Raw genomic sequence first — 21,066 nt, forward strand, 5'->3', positions numbered from 1 at the left:
CGGCACTGCGTCGCTTTAACTGACAATTGCAAGGTCGTGCGACGTTGCACCTGAACAAAATTGACGTCCTTTTTTCCCACAAATAGAGCTCTCTTTTGTTGGTATTTGATCACCTCTGCGATTTTTATTTTTTGCGCTATAAACAAAATAAGAGCGACAATTTTGAAAAAAATCGCATTTTTTTTACATTTTGCTATAATAAATATCCCTCAAAAATATATAAAAAAACTTTTTTTTCCTCAGTTTAGGTCGATATGTATTCTTCTACATATTTTTGGTAAAAAAAAAACGCAATAAGCGTTTTTTGATTGGTTTAATAAAAGTTATAGCATTTACAAAATAGGGGATAGTTTTATGGCATTTTTATTTATAATTTTTTTTTTTTTACTAGTAATGGCGGCAATCAGCGATTTTTATTGTGACTGCGACGTTATGGCGGACATGTCGGACAATTTTGACACATTTTTGGGACCATTGTCATTTATACAGCAATCAGTGCTATAAAAATGCACTGATTCCTGTATAAATGACACTGGCAGTAAAGAGATTAACCACTAGGGGGTGGGGAGGGGTTAAGTATGTCCTAGGGGAATGTTTCTAACTGTAGGGGGGATGGGCTAGCTGTGTCACTACTCTGATCACTGCTCCCGATGACAGGGAGCAGAGATCAGTGATACTGTCACTAGGTAGAATGGGGAGATGCTGTTTACATCAGCATCTCCCCGTTCGTCCTCTCCGTGAGGCGATCGCGGGTATCCCCGCAGCGATTGAGTCCGCGGGACCCACGACCCGACTCACGGAGCTACCGGCCGGCGGGGAATTCAAATGGACGTACCTGTAAGTCCATTTGCCAAGCCGTGCCATTCTGCCGACGTACATCAGCGTGCGCCGATCGGGAACCGGTTAAAGATGGCTGCTGCACTTTTGCATTAATGAACATTCAGTTTAACCCTGTCCATGCTGCAGAAGGATAGTACAGTAGCAACAAAGGAAGAAGTCCCACAATAGTTTTCAGCTACAGTCCAGGTTACATATGCATGTATTTTTGTTGGTTGGTATTAAAGTGATACTAAAGTCTCCTTTTTTTTTTCTTTAAAAATAACAAACATGTTATATTTACCTGCTCTGTGAAATGGTTTTGCACAGAGCAGCCCCGATCCTCCCCTTCTCGGGTCCCTCTTCGGCACTCCTGGCCCCTCCCTCCTGTTAAGTGCCTCCACAGCAAGCAGCTTGCTATGGGGGCAACTGAGCCGAGCTGCAGATCCATGTGTCTATTCAGAAACGGAGCCGCTGCCCGGCCCCGCCCTGTCTCTCTCCTGGCTGACGTTGACTGACAGCAGCGGGAGCCAATGGTGCTGCTGCTGTGTCTCAGCCAATCAGGATTGATGGCCGAGGCATTCGTGGATAGAGATGAGCTCAGGTAAGTATTAGGGGGGGCTGAGGGGGGCTGCTGTACACAGAAGGTTTTTTTTTATCTTAATGCATATAATTTTAAGATAAAAAAACCTGCCTTTACAACCACTTTTTTTTTTTTTTTTATCCAACAAAACATTTTTATTAGAAAAGATTGGTGTACAGACAGTAACAGCATTACATTATAGATTGATGCAGTGCGCTTTACAACCACTTTTAATAGTGGAGTGAATACCTACAGTATGCTGTATTATGCTTGATGTGATATGACATACTTGGAAATTTGTACCTATTGTATAATTGTATGTATATTCCTAAAACAACCTAATTGCTAAAGCATTTTTGCTATGCGATCTGCTCTATATATTTAAAATTATTCAAATCTCTCTTGTGTGCTTTTATTTTATGACTTGCTGCACTTTATTAAGGATCATTTACAGAGTTGCACTTTAGTGATGCACATGCATGGACCGTTTTATACATTTTATATAGTTAATCACTTTAGCATTTTATAATTTGATTACATTACTGCTAACCTTATTTTCAGTAACGTACAAAGCAGAGAGGTTGGAGCTCAAAATGTATGTAAATACTAATAAATAAATTCTGTTATTTGCTGGCTGTCTGACCATGCGCAAGTTTATGCAAGCGCCAGTGTAAAACCCTTATATAGCAGCGAACTGTCATTCATTGCAACGCTCCATGCACACTAGGAATCTACTTGCACCCGTGTGCATGGAAGCCTATTTAAGGGGTTTATTGCTGTCTATATTCTCACTGGGGAGAGTCGATCTCTATTTGTCTGGGTGACTAGGACAGAAAGCACTCTTTATGTCAGGAGGAAAAGAGATTAAGACCCCTTTCACGGTGTGGTGGTGTGGGAGTTAGTGGTAAAGCGGAGCTAGTTTTAGCGGTGCTTTTCAGCCACTAGCCTGGTGCTTTTAACCCCCGCTAGCAACCAAAAGAAATGGTTAATAGCGCCTGTGTTGTGGTGCTGCCAAAAAGCTTTGCAGGTGCTTTGGCAGTGCTGCCCATTGACTTCAATGGCAGGGGAGGTTTAGGAGCGGTGTATGCAACGCTCCCGCACCACCCCAAAGATGCTGCTTGCAGGACTTTTTTTTACGTACTGCAAGTGCACCACCCCAGTGTGAAAGCACTCACCACCCCATGGAGACGGAAAAACTGGATGACTCTAGGGTTGTACACACCCCCCCAGTACTTCCCCCTCCCTCCACTGGCAACAATAGACGTCCCCTCCATCCCCCCCCTGCCCCTGCGACCCTCTATAATGGTCCCCCTTCCAACTCTGGGAATAGAGGACGTACCAACAGGGGAAAGGGTAGGGGCAACAGAGACCGGTCTGTCCACTATGAGGACTATAGACAGGACTACTCCCCCCGAAGACGCGATACGAGTCGGAATGAATATCAATACTATCAACCATACCCGCAAAGAACCCCGATAAATACAAGGAATAGATTTTCACCACTTAGAGATGAACGACCTAACGATTATCGAAACTCCCAGTATCGTTATGATTACGGAGACAGAGATTACCCTGACAGGTCTCCTTTCAACTATAACCAAGCCAAACCACAACCTTTATACCCGGGGGGTTTTCACAGAGAACAGGAATACCCCACACGAAACCTAGAACAAAACGCGGCACCCGAGGGGGGAGGCGTACCAATAAAGAGAAAAAGGGTTTAAAAGACTACGGCATTTTCAATCTAAGCAAAGCTGACTTCTCTCCAGCGGAGCTTAACGTTCTAAACAAAGGATTGAAATTTGCCCCCCCTAAAACACTAAGTAAATTCTCTACATTCATAGATGTGCACAAGTTTGTGCGCAAACTCAATGTGCAAAGATATATTGCGTCCAATCCAAGTAGGCCTTCACACCTCCTCACTAATTCTCAGTCAGTTCACTCAGGGTTAGCTAACCCATCTCTTTTTAACCCCCCAGCACCCATAGCTCCATCCATCAAGGTATTCCGTGATCTAGTATTGGAGGACCTAGAGGGACTCCCAAAGAAAAAATACTATTTTGATCCTAATATCAAATTAGGTCTAAGGTCTCTTTGCGAACGCAAAGACCTTGTCATCCGCCCGGCGGATAAGGGCGGAGGTATTGTCGTCCTTGACAGTAAAGATTACCAAGCAGAGATGACAAGAATCCTAAGTGATACAGAAACCTATTTGCCCCTTGGATCCAACCCCACTACAAGCTTTAAAAGAAGACTAGTAGACCTGATCGATACTGGCTTCCAGCTTGGCATACTAGACAAAAAAGAAAAAAATTTCCTGGTCCCGGTAGCTCCACGCATCCCTATAATGTACTATCTGCCTAAGGTACACAAAAATGTCACCCAACCTCCTGGCCGTCCAATTATCAGCGGAATTAACTCCGTTACCTCCCGTATAGGAAAGTACATTGACCACTACTTGCAACCCATAGTAAAAACAATACCATCTTTTCTGAAGGATACTCGAGATACCATCAACAAATTGCAACAGGTTACTTACACCAATGACCTTATATTAGTAACTGCAGACGTTACTTCCCTATACACTATCATTCCCCACGAACTAGGTATAGGAGCGGTTGAACTCTTTCTATCGAGAGAAAAAAACATCCCCATGACCCAAAAGAGGTTTATTGTGGATTTACTTCATTTTGCTACCAAGTCAAATTACTTTTGGTATGACAACCACTATTACCTACAGACGAAGGGGGTAGCCATGGGGGCCAAATTTGCCCCCAGTCTGGCTAACATATTTATGGCCAAGTGGGAGGAGGATGTCGTCGGAGTTCTGAAACCTTCCCAGCTGGCCTTTTGGGCCAGATACATTGACGACATCCTCCTCCTATGGAGAGGTTCCATGGACTCCCTCAACCATTTTATGACAACCTTAAATGAGAATGAGGTGGGCATCCACTTGTCATATGAAGCCAGCTCGTCTGTTATACATTTCCTCGATTTGGAAATCACAGCTGCCAATGGTCAATTGGAGACGAAAACCTTTTTTAAGGCCACTGACCGCAACGGGTACATCCCAACCGACAGCTGTCACCATACAGCATGGCTGAAATCAGTACCTCGAAGCCAACTGATGAGAATCAGACGCAATTGTTCCCTCTTGCCGGACTACTATAGACAAGCGGAAACCATTAAATCTAGATTCCAAGAAAAGGGTTACGATGGGGGACTAATCGACCAGGAAATACAGAAAATAGCACACATTGATCGCTCATTACTTCTAGTGGAACAACCAAAAAAGCCCTTGGATGCTAAACACAGATGGGCCTTTCTTACCAACTACTCTATCCAACATAAGCAGATAAAGAGTATCATCTCCAGACATTGGAAAATTTTGAAAAATGACCGAATACTAGGCCCATTACTCCCTGATCAGGCTGGAGTAATCTATAAAGGGGCACCATCAGTAGGTAGTAGAATTGCACCAGGGGTGGTTAATCCTCCGAAGACGCCATCCTTTTTCCATGACCTAAAGGGTTTTTACCCTTGTAGGAAATGTACAGTATGCAAGCTCAATGTATGCAAATCCTGTAAAATTGAAACTTTCATGTCATCCACCACTGGGAGGGAATTCAGAATGAAACAATTTGCGACATGCACCACAAAGTTTATAGTTTACCTTATCACCTGTCCTTGTGGTAAGCAATACATAGGAAGAACTATACGCAATTTCTCTATACGAGTGAATGAACATATCACAGCTATACTAAAAGGACGCACCAATCATAGTGTTCCCAAACACTATTTGTACCATCACAACCAAAATCCATCTGGAACTAAGTTCCAAATTATTGATAGATTCGTTCCACATTGGAGGGGGGAACCAAATACAAGGGGTGTCTCCAAACTTGAGACTTTTTGGATACACCTCATGAAATGTTATGTGCCACACGGACTAAATGTGGAGTGGGATATCAACGCCTTCATAAACCAGTCCTAGGCGTTGATACCCCACCCCTCCTCTGACAATATATACCTAGGGTCTACATAACACCTCCCTAGACCATTTAGATCCATTTATGTCGCTGGACTTTCGTTACCTTATTTTGAGCAATATATTTTTTCTCATGCTATGTACCTCAATTTCCTGCAGGGTTCCTAATGAGCACCCACTTTTGCAGAGCTGAATGGACATTCCTAATAGTTATCATTCATATACAGAACATTGCGTTTCTGTAACTTTCTAACTCTTGACTCCATTTAATAATACCTCAATCCTACTGAATTACATTTAGTAATACTCTAATCTAACCACACCACACGTGCATTTAGTACTAAATATATATGTCACTCCTTTCATAGATCCTTTTATGAATCTCTGTTGTTTGCTTTCTTTCATCTTTATAGGTTCCAATTTTTTAGGCTTTTCATAATTTTTCACATATCGCCCGTGCATTTTGCGGGTCTATACATCAAGAATGTTTAGTGAATATACATATAATGTGTACTGTTCACATATGTCTATATTTGTATATGGTGTTGTGTTGGGAGGACTTCCGGGACCGGGACCGCACTATTACATTAGAATTAGACATCTGCAGCGTGGATCGCCGCTGCGTTTGCGTTCCACGCCCTAATTTGTTTGGCCTCTGTTTCCTGTTCCCTCTGACACACAGATTCAGAGCGTCCCATCGTCACTGCCACATCATGTGATCATCACATGACTATTAGAACGAATGGGACTGACGCTCTGCCTATTGGGGATCAGGAGTGAGGCTTGGTTCATTACCATCTCCCCGTGGATATGATTGGCCACAAAACATCATGTGACCGCTGTGTCATGGATGACGCTGCCGAACCCGGAAGTCGTCCCGTGTAACAGCGCCGATCAGCTGTTACATTCCATTTATGTTTTACTATATAAAGCGCAGTTGTGTGGGGGGCTTACTCATACCCCAGCAGAAGCCTTTGGAGGCGAAACGCGTCGGGTCCTTATGATTATACCCAACCACTATCCACTGCGCTGTTTTTATACCTTCTTTTATGCCGGTTTTTTTATATTGAGCCGAGTTTTTACTGCCCCCCGTTTGTAAAAATTCTTTTTGGAGTACGCTTCTCAAATAAAGTGCTCTTATGCTTTTTTGCAAATTAAGGATTTACACTATGTGGAGGTTTCTCTCTTTTTCTTGCTTATTTGCACATATGATGGACCTCTGAGCAAACGGTCATCTGGCGACCGAAACCGCACCCTGGGGACCTCGATCTCCAAGTTGGTTCTTCAGTTGAGGACTGCTGACAAGATGTTCCACGAGTCTTCCCACAAGCCTTCACCTTACACCGTCTGACGGTATATGCTCGTTTGACTCACCGCCACGGCCTGTGAGTCCACCTGATCTGGTAAGGGCATCCTTTTGCTTTTCCTTTCTCCTGGTGGGAATCATCCACATGAGTCAAGATTCAGCGTATTTACCAGGACCCCTCTTAAATAACCTTTAATTACCTCTGGAGAAGACGGTTGACACCCTGTTGTTTGTGGGACTGAATGGGACTGTCCCATCTTGTCATTTGAGAGACTTTTGAGTTTCCACCTATGTCTGTCCTCTCTTAGGGATTTCGATGTCCTCCATCTTGGCCCCCATTTCCATTGAATATTAGTTGTGTTAAACCACTTATTGAGATATCTTGCATTGATTTATATTTGCTTTGTTTTTTTCCTCTGGAATAAGGTGTCAAGTGCTTGATTTTCTCCTATTTTAACCTATAGGTTATCACTGAGTATCCCACTACTATACTTATACAAGTTTTCATTTTCATTTTTTTCCTTTTGATGCTTTACATAATAACTAGCTTTCACTTCACTAACTGACACTGAAAGAGTTTTCACTCCTCTCCAACAACTATTTCCACCTGTTTAGCAACAGGAGTTCCACCACTCACTAGCGCCACACTTTTTTATTTCTAATTTTCATGTGCAACGGTCATATTGCTGTGTCGGCTGCTTTATTCACATCTAGGAGTTGGCGCAATTTCTACACCTTTCTTTTATACGTTTCACACTAAGGTGGATTGAGAGGCACTTTTCAGGCACTTTACAGGCACTATTTTTAGTGCTAAAACTCCTGAAAAGCTCCCCAGTGTGAAAGGGGTCTTAACCTTCACTTACAGAATAAGGCACTTCAGATTAAAAGAGAAGTATGTTTTGTTTTTTTTCCATATTCATACTTACCTAGGTGGATGCAGCATTGGCCCGATGCTGCATTGGTCCCCTGGTGCCTCTGCAGTGAGAACCAAGCGATCGAACATCACAGATGGCTTCTTTCTTTCTGATCCCCTAGCAGAGAGCTGCTGACTGTCAATCAGCAGCTCTCCGCTCTGCCCCCCCCACGCTCACTGGAGGGCCGGGGAATGGCCGCCTCAGCAACTCGCTGAGATGGGCATCGGTCCAGGCACCTGGCGGATCCGGACTTTATTGTCGGGATGATGCGGTGCCTGGACTGATTCCAGTGATGTCAGCAGAGAGCGGACTTCAGTTGGGTCACAGGAGTGCAAAACAAATTGCTCTCCTGTGACGCATAGGAGAAGCCCAGCCGAAAAAGCTCAGGCTGGACTTCTCTTGTAAGAGCTGTGAAAAATTAGAATAGGCTTGTTTTAAGAGCTAGTTCTGGCCAGCTCATTAGATTGTTTTAAAAAAGAGCTGGATGCATTCCTAAATGTACAAAACATGACAGGATATTATTATTATTTATAGTTAATAACACCAGAGATTGTGGATTAAGGAAATGTCCGATTACCTCCTTGGGGAATCAGGATGGAATCTATTTTTGCCCTACTGGAACAAATTATACCATGCTTTATATGGGTTTTTATGTTTTTTTTTGCCTTCCTTTGGATCAACTGTGGGTATAGGATTGTGTATATTGAGGTTTTCTATTTATTCTTTTCCATTGTTTAGACTAGCTGTGACAGCTGTAATTCCCAATGTGTCTCAAGGTCAGGAAGTGAAGGGAAATTTTTCTAGCAGGGACAGCAGAAACAAAACAAAACAAAAACTAACAAGGACAGGGTTTCAACCATTCTGTACTCTAAAATTAAAAGTGATTCCATGCATTAAGATAAAAAACCTTCACCCCCCCAGCCCCCCCAGAGCCTAGAGCCCATCTTGATACAGCAATGTTGCACAGGAGGCTCGGCTGTCCAGGACTCTCCCTCCTCATTGGCTGAGACAGCAGCGGGGCGCCATTGGCTCCCACTGCTCCCAATCAAAGTCAATGCGCCAATGAGGAGAAAGAGGGGGCGCGGTGGGCCAGGGGCTCCGTGTCTGCATGGACACAAAGAGCTGTGGCTTGGCTCGGGTGCCCCCATAGCAAGCTGCTTACTGTGGGGGCGCTCGGCAGGGGGGAGGGGCCATAAGTGCCAGCTAGGGACCCTGAGAAGAGGAGGATCTGGACTGCTCTGTGCAAAAAACATTACACATAGCAGATAAGTATAACATGTTTGTTATTTTTAAACAAAAAAACCCGAGACTTTAGTATCACTTCAAGGACACTGTTTATTATAGATTTTACCCAAGATTCACCCAACTTTTAACCAAGATTTGCTTATTTTTCCAACTGAATATTATGTGAAAAATATTGCAGAAAAATATTGATAAATACACACACGGGATGTATTAAGTCAGCGCTAAAGTTGTATAAGGCAGCTGACTGCGGGTAAGTATACAAACCCCAAAAAACTATTTGTAAAAACATGTAAAGTGCAGCGCCTAAAAATAAATAAGATCTCAAAGTGATATATTATAAATAAATTACAACTAGTGATTGTGATAATAAAAAAAAATTAAAGTGAGCAATAGATAGATGTAACAAATAAATAAAAATAGTCCATGCAAAAAGTCCAACGAACCAATCCGTAAGTAGTATCACCGTCTGAAATATACAACATCACTTGTGAAGGGGGACAATACCGCACTCACCAGATTCCCAGCTGCTAACACAGCTTACAGCACACTTTTATCAATCAGTCACAGCCTCTCCTTTATGGACCTTCAGCTCCATCCACAATCATGAGGGACCTTGATGGTAACAACACACGTCCCTTAAGGATGCTGAACCACGTGCACCGCCACTAAGTAGGAAAGAGCGCTCACCCCAAGCCAGACATCAAAGGGGCTATAGTTTAGAATTTTATTTTAAAATGATGTGGACAAGACTTAGAAGTAAAAACATGCATCCAGATGCCAAAGAAATAAAAACATATCACAGTGCGCTTACAGAAATGGCCGCTAGCTCTTGGAACAGAAGTGGTGGCAAGACATCAATCACCCCCAATGCGTTTCATGCAAGCGCAAGGGGACGCTAGTAGAGGAGAGGCCATGACTGATTGATAAAAGTGCACTGTAAGCTGCATTAGCAGCTGGGAATCTGGTGAGTGCGGTATTGTCCTCATTCACAAGTGGTGGTGGATATTTCAGGCGGGGATACTACGCAAGGATTGGTTCATTGGACTTTTTGCATGGACTGTTTTTATTTATTACATATATCTATTGCTCACTTTCATTTTTTATCTTATATATTATCGCAATCACTAGTTATAATTTATTTATGATATATCACTTTGACATCTTATTTATCTTTAAGCACTGCACAGGGGCGTAGCTATGGGGGATGCAATAATTGCGACCCGGCCCAGGCTGTAGGTGGCCCATGTGGCTCCCCTGTCAGGTTTGTCTACACTTGTGTGAGCCAGAACCAGAGTCAGGGGGCGGAGCTGGGAAGCAGAGTTGATGGTCTAGGTACAGAAGACCACTTGCCTCTTAACTTTACACTCTGGATTCAGCTAGTACCAGGTTGGATAGGAGGGCCGGCGGGGCTGCATATAGGAGAACCGATCTCCTCTATTCTACTCCTGTCTCCTGCAGCTCTTTCAGCGACTTCGAGAGCAGGATCGGTTCTCCTACATGCCGTCCCGCTGGCCCTTCTATCCAGTCAAGAGGCAAGCAGTCATCCGTACCTAGGACCGCCAGCTCTGCTTCCCAGCCAAACTCTGGCTCCAGCTTCCTACCTCAAGGCTGTTCCTGCCACTGGAATGTTAGGAGAAATGCTCTCTGCCCCGAGGCCACTCCTGGCAAGCAACAAACTCTTTGTCACAGCAGAGTGTAAAAGAATACACTGCCCAGCGAGTATAGTGTTCAAGGTGTGCTGCTGACTGTCACTCTGCTCCCTCCCACACTGCCCTCGTCTGTGTGATGGGAGTCACTTTGGGCGGGGGGCTCGTGGAACCCAGAATCCCTTGCAGAGGTTGGGAAACCCTTGTTTCAGCTCCCCCTGCACCTTCTATGTCTAAGCCACACTATGTCTATTAGGGGCACAAGGTGACCAAAACCCCTAGTTTGATCTGTACTAATCGGGCTCACTGTACAACCACACTGGAATGTTTTGTATGTGTATATATATATATATATATATATATATATATATATATATATATATATATATATTTTGTATATTGTCTCATACTGTTGTGGACTCTTTGCTGGGTCGTTTGGGGCGTGGCTGTATTCCATTGTTCTATTGTGTCTGTCTGCCTTGGAAGAAAAGTATTATTGGATGTGTATGTGTGTTTGCTGTGAGTGGGGAGGGGGAAATTCCTCCAACAGCTCTCCCTGGGGCAGGGTCGCAATTGTGACTATTACGCCCCCTATAGCTATGTGCAGTGCCTAAAAATAAAAAAGATGTCAAAGTGATAAATCATAAATAACTAGGGATTGCGATAATGAAAAATAATTAAAGTGAGCAATAGATATATGTAATTAATAAAAACAGTCCATGCAAAAAGTATAATGAACCAATCCTTGCGTAGTATCACCATCTGAAATATCCACCACCACTTATGAATGAGGACAATACCGCATTTACCAGATTCCCAGCTGCTAATGCAGCTTACAGTGCACTTTTATCAATCAGTCATGGTCTCTTCTCTACTAGCGTCCCCTTAAGACATGCACTTGCTTGAAACCATGAAACGCATTGGGGACAGAGCTACGCATTGATGTCTTGCCACCACTTCCGTTCCCAGAGCTGGCGGCCATTTCTGTAAGTGCACTGTGATATGTTTTTATTTCTTTGGCATCTGGATGCATGTTTTTACTTTTAAGTCTTGTCCATATCATTTTAAAATAAAACTCTAACCTATATATAGCCCCTTTAATGTCTGACTCCTTGGGGTGAGCGCTCTTTCCTGCTTAGTGGTGGTGCATGTGGTTCAGCATCCTTAAGGGACAGGTGTTGTTACCATCAAGATCCCTCATGATTGTGGATGGAGCAGACTAACACAGGAGGAGACCCCAAACGTGTTGACTTCATAGTTAGGCCATAGTTCCAGTCCCCCAATGTCAGTAAAGGGTTGTAGGATCATTGGGAAGGCTTTGGGCTCGGAGGTAATGGCCCAGGTTGGAGGTCGGTTGGCCCTTCATGGTTTCTTGCACCAGGGCCCTGAAGATTCCTAGCTACGCCTCTGGCGCTACACTTTATGTTTTTTTTTACAGATTGATAAATACCCCCCCTAAAATAAAAGTTTTGGCTTTAGATGCACTTTAAAAGGTGATTGATGAATGATTATTGACCTTTTGTGAGTCACAGACCCCTTTAAGAATCTGATGAAAGCTATGGACCCCCATGGACGACCATACAAATTTAAATGGTAAGCATAAGCCAACAACAAGTCAAGAGGAACTTAGTAGTCGGTCCTATAAGCAGTGGCAGGGTGTTTTTTTAATAATTGCTTTCAATAGGAAACCATTAATTGGGAAAAGGGGATATAGAGAATATGAATGTTTCTTTTTTATTTGACCTTCACGTAGCTCCTAAAACCCATTCATGGACCACTTAGGGGTCCAAGGACCGAAGTTTAAGAACCCTTGCTTTAAAGTATCAAAATAAAGTAAACTATCATATACACTCCACAGTTTCTGCATTAACACTCCCCTTATTTCATTCTATTAACACTCCCCTACCACCATCAAGTACAAATTCAACATTTAATATTACAAAGAAACAACAACACCCTAATACAGTTTCAATGATGTATTTAACAATGTCCCCTGTGGAGCTGTTGATTTTATGGCCTGGAATGACTTTTTTTAATAAAAAAACATAAAGAAATGCATTATCATATTTCACACGATGGTAATATTCTAATTTTGACCAGTCCTCCAACAATTAATCCTGAGGGTATCGTCAAGAAACAGAAAGAATTCAGGGCTGCTAAAAAAGGGAACAAAATCTTGCATGGAAAAATAGTATGGACAGCGACCTTTGCTGTGCAAACATGGTTTAGCCATTTTATGGATCTGCTACTAATAAGCAGAAATGCAGCCTAGATGGATGCTAAACAGTAACAGTGACTCATTCCAATGCCCTGTACACACGGTTGGATGTGCGATCGGATTGTGTTGTCGGAAATTCCGATCGTGTGTGGGCTCCATCGGACTTTTTCCGTCGGAATTTCTGACACACAAAGTTTGAGAGCTGTCACAAAGTGCCACGCATGCTCAGAATAAATTGAGAGATGAAAGCTATTGGCTACTGCCCCATTTATAGTCCCAACGTATGTGTTTTACGTCACCGCGTTCAGAACGATCGGATTTTCTGACAACTTTGTGTGACCGTGTGTATGCAAGACTAGTTTGAGCCAACATCCATCTGAAAAAATCCGATGGATTTTGTTGTCGGAATGTCCGATCAGAGTCCAATCATGTGTACAGGGCAGTAGTCTCCTGTACAGTTTTGCTGAATAGAAAATTAAAGAGGAACTGCAGTCAACTCACATAATCTGTAATAAAAACATCTTTGCCGTTCTGAAGCTTCCCTCCAACCACTTTGTATATTATTTTATATATACTGTGATTCTGTATCCACTGAGTCTGGCTGCAACCATTTTAGCTGTGGGCAGCTGAAGCTGCTGCCTGTTCACTTCCTGGATTTACACAGACACACAGATGCACATCTCCAGCTCTGCAGCTCTCATTGGCCGTCTTATGACTCCTCCCCCCACACTTCCTGGCAAACTCTCACGAGCCTAGGCTTTTTACCAGACAACAAAAAGGAAGTGGGCTGTATAAGGTATTTACAGGTAGAAAAAAAAATGTTTTACTATCCAAAGTTAAAAGAACAAGGGAAGAAGATTTAATAGATGGAAAGATGAAAAAATGACTGAAGTTCCACTTTAAATATATTGAAACATCAACAGTTTTTGAAACTAGTGAATGCCCAGCAACCTGTTTTATTAATTAGTTATTTGTGTTTGGTATGTTCTACTGTACTCCCTTTTTGATTTGCTATTAATTGATAGAATCCCAGCCTCTCCCAGTCAAATTCAATTTTCACCTAAGATAGAAATGTCTTTTTACTTTAAGAAAATATAAGGAAAAACATTCACTGTAAAACACTAGGTTGGAATAAACTACATTGGATTCTACTTGAGTCTACATGGTGAGTTGACGCTGTCTGTGAATCCTTACTATCCTTCCATACTATCCACAGACTGGGCTTCAGGAGGTTTTATTTTTGCATAAAGCGAAAAAACAGCACTTACAATGCATAGGTCTCTTTTTTTTTTTATTAAAGCGGAGTTCGACCCAAAAATGGAACTTCCGCTTTTCGGATCCCCCCCCCCCCCTCTCCGGTGTCACATTTGGCACCTTTCAGGGGGGAGCAGATACCTGTCTAATCCAGGTATTTGCACCTACTTCTGGGCATAGATCACCGCAGGCTCCTCGGTGAACTACGCCATGTTCGGCCCCTCCTCCATCCCCCCGCTGTCTTCTGGGAGACACACGGGTCCCAGAAGACAGCAGGGACCGGTGAGGACGCACAGCGTGACTCGCGCATGTGCAGTAGGGAACCGGGCTGTGAAGCTGCAAGGCTTCACTTCCTGATTCCCTTACCGAAGATGGCAGCGCCTCCACCCGGGAGGGTTAGGACACCGCGGGTGCCCTGGACAGTTAAGTGTCCATATTTTAAAAGTCAGTAGCTGCAGTATTTGTAGAAAAAAACAATTTTGGCGGAACTCCGCTTTAAGTTCCAGGTTGAATCATAGATTTTTCTATGTCTCTGAGTATAAACTGTATTTTTAAGTTGTGTCTTCACCCTTCTTATAATATCATAACCAAGGTGTTGTTCTCTTGTAGCAATTTTCCCAATGTATAAGTTTATTGAATTAGTAAAACTTCGCTTTTTTAGTAGCAGGAGGCATTCCACAAGAATATAGCTTGGAGTAGACATGAAAAGTGGGTTGACTGGCCCTGAAAAGTGCTTGTTTGTTCTGATGGACTTTGTGCAATGTGTTTTAAATACATCTGTCAATAATGCTGAAGGGCTACAATGCAGATGCCAAGCAGTGCATGAATATGTAAGGTGCTGTTAAGCTGGCCACACACTATTAGTTTATCAAATGCACATTCGCACGAGCATTCACCTGTACAAAAAATCCCAATACATTCAATGACATGACGAGTATTGTGTAAACCTACTTCTAAATTTTGTTTTCTTTTAACATTTGGCTTTGAAATTAATGGACTTTCCCGAATGAAAAACCACATTCACTATTATGTCCCGTACACACGAGCGGAATTTCTGTCGGAAAAATCTTGGATGATTTTTCCAACGGAATTCCGCTCAAGCTTGGCTTGCATACACACGGTCACACAAAAGTTCTCTATACTTTTGACCGTCAAGATCACACTTTTTTTTGACAGAAATTCCGACTGTGAGTATGCAGCATTAGAAATTAATTTGCTCAAGAAATATTTTCCACCCTGCTCCTTAGAAATTTTCTGTAGTTGGAAACAAATGTCCATTTGACCCCCCTACAAACCATTAGAAAATTGGAGAATGTTCTTAAAACAAAACAATTTAGAATGAAATTCTGTTAGCAAGTAGCTAGCTTTACTGGGTTTTTCAGATTTTCTACCCTACTATGATGGTAGCCCTGTTCTCTGGTTTGTGGAACGTTTTCTCTAAATAAAAGAACATGCACCTATTACTGGTATGTAAATGTCATCCCTTAAAGAAATTTGTGGAAGTAGCACCTTAGGATTCTTTGTGTAAAACTGATAATCCAGCCATGTGATTGCTCAATGGATTTTCCCAATTGTCAGTGCTACATACAGTATATATATATATATACACAGTACCTCACAAAAGTGAGTACACCCCTCACATTTTTGTAAATATTTTTTTATAACTTTTCATGTGACAACACTGAAGAAATGACACTTTGCTACAATGTAAAGTAGTGAGTGTACAGCTTGTATAACAGTGTAAATTTGCTGTCCCCTCAAAATAACGCAACACACAGCCATTAATGTCTAAACCGCTGGCAACAAAATGTCCAAATTGGGCCCAATTAGCCATTTTCCCTCCCCGGTGTCATGTGACTCGTTAGTGTTACAAGGTCTCAGGTGTGAATGGGGAGCAGGTGTGTTAAATTTGCTCTCACTCTCTTATACTGGCCACTGGAAGTTCAACATGGCACCTTTTGGCAAAGAACTACACCCAGTGCATGCTTCGTCACCCCCTGAAGCTGAAATGTAATTTACTCTACTATAGTCTGCAAGTACAGGGAAACAAATTACACCATGAAACTACAGTACATGATCAATAAACATCTTATCCAGGTGAATAATACAAGGTAGGCAGGTATCAATGATTACAATGCATTTATATTCTCCAACGCTGTAGTTTGCGGACCTAAATGAAGTAAGAGATAAATCATGGAAAAGAGGAACCAAAACTGAGTGTCTCCATAAATTGCCATAATACCGTATAGGAACTTGGCAGTTCCTTAATAACAATGTAAATGGTAGTTTACTGTTTTTATTCAGCTCACAGGTGCACAATAAAAACTTAGTTTTCTTGATTCTTTGCCCTGGAAAAGTCTTGCTATACTGTAAGTTAAAGAACTGTGCACTATTATAACCTCCACCTTTTTGCACCCAACCTTTGTCCTAAACCATTAATTACACACTTATACTAAAATACAATTACATAAAACTTTTCTTTGCAGTAGTATTGGCCAAAAAAGAGCACCTTTTGTGTAGAACTTGTGGCCCAATTTAAAAAAATGTACAGAATAATTTTAATGCAGCTATAAATATTCATGTGAATATAAAAAAAGGCAAAAAGATAATGGAGTACCCTTGAAACATATAGTGCACTTATATGGTCTTATAATCCAAAGAATACTTAAGTTCAGTAAAAGTCAGTTCTGTTGGACAATTCTAAGCTCCATTATTCCCTAAAACTATGTTTAGTACAGAAATATTTATCATTCTTGAAATATATGTACTAGTCAAAGCCAGCGAAAAGCTATGCTACAGAAATGGATAGTAGATACAAATGTGCATATAAAACCAGCAGGGCACTGCACAGCTAAGGCGCATTTGTCATTTACATATATTTTTTTCTTTTCCTAATGCAGGGACATTAGAAATTATGAAAAATATGCAGAATAATTATTTGATAATTAAAGAGGAACTGAAGTCTGGAATTTCAAAAAAAGGGTAAAGGGCAGCCACTGGTATTTCCTCTGGTCTCCCTACAGTTGAGCTTTCCTTATTACCGACCTAAGGAGAAGGAGAACAATGAGCAGCACAGTAGTGGCATCACCAAATCTTACTCCAAATCTGAGACTTTGTAGATATATGGCTATGAGGCTGTAGGCACAGGAGTTCCTAGGCACACTCACATACCAGGAAAGTGCATTGCTAATTTTCAAGAGGAATTCAAATAAATTGGCACTTTTTCAGGGTAGGGCAATGGGATATACATGCACGGTATGAGTTTCATAAGATAATGAATATGTGTTTTAAACAATATACATAATTATCCCAGTGACTCAAGAAGCATTTCAGTATTTGGGCCACCTACAGTGCCTTACAAAAGTATTCACCCCCTTGGCTTTTTACCTATTTTCTTACATTACAGCCTTTAGTTCAATGTTTTTTTTTTTTTTTTTTTTTTTTTAATCCAACAAGATTTTATTGAGTTTGCAGGGAAAGCATTACAAACATTGTAAACAGGATTACACAATACCTCTTATGCATCACATACTCCAATAGCCAAGTAACAATCTTAATATAACACAGCTAAAAGCTTGTTCCAATCACAGTTAACCTCTATCTATGTCTCATCCAGCACTGATTTCTAACAACCTGTCATATACCAGTTCCATAGGTGTTAATCCCGGTACATCTAACCATGGACCCCATATTTTTTCAAATTTTGGCATGCTACCTCTATGTTGGTAAATCAACTTTTCCATTTTTAGAGTTGTGTTAATACTTTCAGTCCACTCCTTAACAGTCGGGGACCTATCGGACTTCCAGTGAGTCATAATCAGCCTTCTGGCCTGAAAAAGTACTCTATGCACAGCTTCTCTGTTGCGTCCTTCCCATTCGTATTCTTCCAGAGCACCCAAGAGACACGCTCTAGGGTCCTGTGGAAGACTCACATTAAAGATTGAGTTAATATTTTGCACCACTCCTGCCCAATACATGTGTAACTTGGGACATCTCCACAGCATATGTATCAGGTCACCATGCTCACGTTTACATCTAGTACATGTTGGTTCCGTCAGCCTGTTCATTAAATGTAATCTGTGCGGAGTATAATATGTTCTCAGTAGTATATATAGTTGGGTGAGTTTTTGTGACACATTAAGTGAACATTGGTTCACTGCCTGAAAGATCTCTTCCCACTGATCCCCGTCTAGCTGTCCCACCTCTGCCTCCCACCTCTCTCTCACCCTCAAGGGATGGTGTCTCATCACGGATTGCAACAGGATGGCATAGCATTGGGAGATAAATCCCTTAGATGAGCCAGCATCCCCCAGAAGGTTGAAAACCGGGGTTGGGGACAAGTGCCACTCCGAGGAGCGGCCCTGTGTCTGTACTGCGTGTCTAAGTTGCATATAGTAGAATAACATTGATGCTGGCAGATTATACGCTTCTTTTAAATCAGCAAAAGTTTGCAACACACCTTCCCTAAAGATATGCTTGATATGAGTGATTCCAAACTGCTTCCAACGAGCTCCGCATTGTAATTTAGCTAGTTCCCCATATGTGTCATTATGCCAAATGGGACTATATTCCGTATATCCATCTACGTTCTGGAGATATTTGGTCTTATTCCACACCTTTTGGATCAGACTAAACGTTGGGTATTTTTTATGTGGTTTAGTGAAGGCCAATGCCTCTAAAGCCATGTGAATCGGTCCCTTACCCACTGTGTGAATCATTAGCCTGTGGGATGAGTTTTGTGACGGGACAAATGTGCCAATCAGATGCTGCAGTTGGGAGGCCAGGTAGTACAGCCATGGATTGGGCAATGCCAATCCACCACAGTCCTTGGGTCTCTGTAGGTGTTCTAATTTGATCCGGGCGGGACCATTTTTCCAAATAAGGGTTCGGAAAATGGCATTGACTATGTGAAATATTTTTAAGGGGATAAGCATAGGGGTATTATGTAGAAAATAAAGTAACTGTGGCATAAGAATCATCTTCACTAGGTTTACTCTACCTGCTACTGACATTAAGAGAGAGTTCCAGGTCTTAATTTTGTCTCTGAAGCGCTGTAGGAGTGGAAATATATTTAAATGTATAAAGTCCCGGGGCTGGGACGTGATTTGGATCCCTAAGTATTTGAAAGTAGTGGCAATCGGGATGGGACAAGTGGCGCACACCTCCTGTGATTCATCTCCATCCAGTAAAAGAAGGGCAGACTTTGACCAATTTATATGTAGGCCAGAGAACTTCCCAAATTTAGATATGGTCGACATGGCCTCCTGAAGGGAGGGGCCGGTGTCACCGAGTAGGAGCATGGTGTCATCGGCGTACAACATAATTTTTTCCTGCATGTCACCGTAACAGAAGCCTGTAATGCCCCGATTTGCCCTGATCCCGATCGCCAATGGTTCAATAGCCAACGCGAAGAGGAGAGGAGACAGGGGACATCCCTGTCTCGTACCCCTCCTCAACACGAAGCTTGGGGAAAGATAGCCGGAAACCCTCACAGCGGCCTCCGGTCGACTATAAAGGAGCCTGACCCAAGAGACAAACTGGGAGCCAAATCCAAAACTCTGCAAGACCAACCACAGATAATTCCAGTCTATGCTGTCAAATGCCTTACTGGCATCCAGTGACAGCAAGGCCCTGGAACCCATATTGTCTGCTTTGGATTGCATATTAAGGAATAGCCTTCTCAAATTAACTGCCGTCAATTTATTGGGCATGAAACCAGCTTGGTCTCCATGGACAATTGAAGTAATAACTCCATTTAATCTAATGGCCAGAGCTTTCGCTAATATTTTCACGTCACTCTGTAGCAGGGAGATTGGGCGATACGCTCCCGGATCCACTGGATCCTTACCAGGTTTGAGTAACAAAACAATATTGGCCCTTGACATTGATATTGGTAGGCGGCCTTCCTCCCGGGCTCTATTAAAGACTTTAAGCAACTGGGGTAGTAATTCAGTAGGATATTGTTTATATATTTCTATGGGAATTCCGTCTTCCCCGGGCGCTTTGCAGTTAGGAAAAGATCCAACCGCATCCTGTAATTCTTCCACTGTAAGGGGGTTCTCCAAGAGCCCTCTCTGATCTTTGTTTAATCTTGGGAAATCTATCTGTCCTAAGTATTGTTCTAACTCCTCAGATGTATAAAATGTACCCGGCTTATACAAATCTTCATAAAACATGTTTAGTTCCTGCAGCACCTTTTCAGGCGTGTTAACTATGTTACCCTCCTTAGTCCTAATAGCACCTATAGTTGGGGGCTTCTGGTATGAATTTGCGATTCTCGCCAGTATGCGGCCTGTTTTCTCGCCCTCCTCAAAAAACGCCTGCTTAGCAAAGAATCTCTTCTTGTCGGCCTATGAGGACAGCAGTTGACGGTATGCAGAAAAAGCCACCTGCCATGCCTCTTTGGTCGAATCAGAAGGATCCGTGACATATAATTGTTCCATCTCTTGTACTCTAGTTTCAAGTTCATTTTTAAGTGCGGAAGAGTCTTGTTTAACCTTATTCATTTCAGCAATTAACACACCCCTCAAATATGCCTTAAAGGCATCCCATTGCCCAATCATCGATTCATTTGGATCCTGGGTGCGGAAAAACTCACACATGCTCCCAACTATCCCCTCGTGTGAGCGGAACAGTTTCAACCAAAAAGCATTGAATTTCCAAGGGGCTTTAGGTAGTGTAACTATTGGGGCAATTATAAGCCGTATAACCACTGGTGAGTGATCAGATACACTGCGGGGCCTATGTATCATATCAGAAACAAACGGGAGCATGTTTAAGCTGCACACCCCCAGGTCAATTCTAGACAAACAACCATGGGTTTTGGAAAAACATGTAAATTGTCTAACTCCTGGGTTCCTATGTCTCCAGACATCCACCCAGCCCACCTCTTGCAACAACCGCGCCAGGGGGGTAGCCCTGGAGAGGGCAGAGGCTCCAGGTCCTGGGTGTCTATCTTCAACTGGATTTAAGCAACAGTTAAAGTCCCCCGTTACCAACAGCGGTGCGTCAGGCCTGCCATCCATAAATGTCAGCAGAGACCTAAGCACCGCCGCCGTGAAGGGGGGAGGAATATATACCACCGCCAGCACACAAG

Source organism: Aquarana catesbeiana, linkage group LG01 (assembly GCF_042186555.1).
Source record: "Aquarana catesbeiana isolate 2022-GZ linkage group LG01, ASM4218655v1, whole genome shotgun sequence".
NCBI classification, from domain to species: domain Eukaryota; kingdom Metazoa; phylum Chordata; class Amphibia; order Anura; family Ranidae; genus Aquarana; species Aquarana catesbeiana.